The sequence below is a fragment of the Octopus sinensis genome, linkage group LG4 (genome assembly GCF_006345805.1).
Source record: "Octopus sinensis linkage group LG4, ASM634580v1, whole genome shotgun sequence".
Taxonomy (NCBI): Eukaryota; Metazoa; Mollusca; class Cephalopoda; order Octopoda; family Octopodidae; genus Octopus; species Octopus sinensis.
Window position 1 is genome coordinate 135,104,910 of NC_043000.1, and position 2,729 is coordinate 135,107,638.

General features: G+C 38.7%; 1 pseudogene; it reads right to left on the bottom strand.

Annotated features, from left to right (window-relative positions):
• Positions 1-1,979: 1,979 nt before the first annotated feature.
• Positions 1,980-2,098, bottom strand: LOC115211266 (annotated as a pseudogene).
• Between the last annotated feature and the right edge of the window lie 631 nt (positions 2,099-2,729).

A 2,729-nucleotide genomic window follows, 5' to 3' on the forward strand; every position in this document is an offset into this window, starting at 1 on the left:
AACAAAGCCTTGTGAGTGGATTTGATAGACGGAAACTGAAAGAAGCCTGTCGTATATATGTATGTATATATATATATATATATATATGTGTGTGTGTGTGTGTGTGTGTGTATGTATGTGTGTGTGTGTATGTTTGTGTATCTGTGTTTGTCCCTCCAACATCGCTTGACAACCGATGCTGGTTTGTTTACATTCCCGCAACTTAGCGGTTCGACAAAACCGCTAAGTAGAATAAGTACAAGGCTTACAAAGAATAAGTCCTGGGGGTCGATTTGCTCGACTGAAGGCGGTGCTCGAGCATGGCCACAGTCAAGTCAAATGACTGAAACAAGTAAAAGAGTAAAAGAGTAGAGAGTAAATATTTGTCGATGGCTATTGTTTTCACATTAATTACTTCATAATCCATTCTAGTTTAAGTTTACGTAATGTTTCCTACATTAAACGTGTTAACATTAAATTAACTATTTAAATTTCGACTCCTGATGTGAGAGTGTGATGAAGGATGTTTTGAGGTTGTGACAGCATTTCCTATTGCTCTTGTTCGTTATTTCCTACAAACCAAGAAGTTAAATTGGAGCGTAACCCTCAAGAATCTTCCGTTTGTGTGTGTGCGCACGCACATGTGTGGGTGCGAGGGTGCGTACGTGTGTATGAGGGGTGCGTTTCTCTGCCTGAACATACAGGCGGGGTTTGTGTGTGTTCGTGTGTGTGTGTGTACGCACACACAAACGCAAACATACGTATAAATTCATATATACATATATGTACATCTATGTATATATACATATGTATATTCATATAAACGTACGTATATATATATATATATATATATATATATGTATATATATGTGTGTGTGTGTGCGTGTGTATAAACATATATATATGCGCACTCATATACATATATGTGCGTGTGTGTGGGTGTGCATGTGCACGTGTATATGTTTATGCATATATCCGCATATGAACGAGAAACTGTGTAAACAAATAAGAATAAAAAGAAACGGGTGAGAACCAGGTGAGCATTGCAACCTGACCGTTTCAAAATGGCCGTGTGTACATACGTTCTTAATTAATTTTATATACATATATACATACACAAACATATACGCTCAAACACGCGCGCACACACACACACACACATGCACGCACAGGTATAAGTATATTTTCGACGGGTTTCTTTCAGATACCTATTTCTTTACTACCCACAAGGGGCTAAACATAGAGGGGACAAACAAGGACAGACATAGGTATTTAGTCGGTTACATCGACCCCAGTGCGTAACTGGTACTTCATTTATCGACCCCGAAAGGATGAAAGGCAAAGTCGACCTCGGCGGAATTTGAACTCAGAACGTAACGGCAGACGGAATACGGCTAGGCACTTCGCCCGGCGTGCTAACGTTTCTGCCAGCTCGCCGCCTTTCAGATACCGTCTACCAAATCTATACACACGGCTTTGGTCCGCTCGGTGTTATAGTAGAAGACCCAGTGTCACACAGTGGGATTGATCTCGGGACTATGTAGTTGGGAAGCAACCTCCTTACCACACAGCTGCATTTGACTGCGGCCATGCTGGAGCACCGCCTTTTAGTCGAACAAATCGATCCCAGGACTTATTCTTTCTAAACTTAGTACTTATTTTATCGGTGGCTTTTGCCGAACCGCTAAGTTACAGAGACGTAAACACACCAAGATCAGTTGTCAAGCGATGGTAGGAGGACAAACGCAAACACACAAATACATACACGCATACATACATACATACATACATATATATATATATATATATATATATATATACGACACGCTTCTTTCAGTTTTCGTCTACCACATCCACTTACAAGGCTTTGGTCGGCGCGTGGCTATAGTAGGGGACGCTCGCTCAAGGTGCCATGCAGTGGGACTGAACCCAGAAACATGTGGTTCGGAAGCAAGCTTCTTACCCCGCAGTCACTCCTGCGCCTTTAAGGGAATGAAAGACGTTTACAGCACCTAGACTTCCCAAGTGGTCACCCATCTAAGTACTAACTAGGCTCGACATTGCTTAAATTCGGCGATCGGACGAGAACCGGTGTTTTCAACGTGATGTTGCTATCGTTTTATATATATATATATATATATAATATATATATATATATATAGATAGATAGATAGATAGATAGTAGATAGATAGATAGATAGATAGATAGATAGATAGATAGATAGATAGATAGACGGGTGTGTGTGATTGTGTATAGAAGAATATATTAATAAAAGGAATTCCAGCCTTGTCTGATTTTCACGTTTTATTTACAATCTATAATGATATAATATAAGATAATATAATAATTTTTGACAGTCAAAAATTGTGAAGCATGACTGTCACCACTACTACATGAACCTGAAGATTGCAGAATTTAAAGCATGAAAGTACTAGTTCAATCAGAATGAACATTTAACATTCTATTATTTTATTTTATTTTATTATAATATATTATCTTATATTATATCATTATAAATTGTAAATAAAACGTGAAAATCGGACAAGGTTGGAATTCCTTTTATTAATATATATATATATATATATATATTATATATATATACGACACGCTTATTTCAGTTTTCGTCTACCACATCCACTTACAAGCTTTGTCGGCGCGTGGCTATAGTAGGGGACGCTCGCTCAGGTGCCATGCAGTGGGACTGAACCAAAACATGTGGTTCGGAAGCAAGCTTCTTCCCGCAGTCACT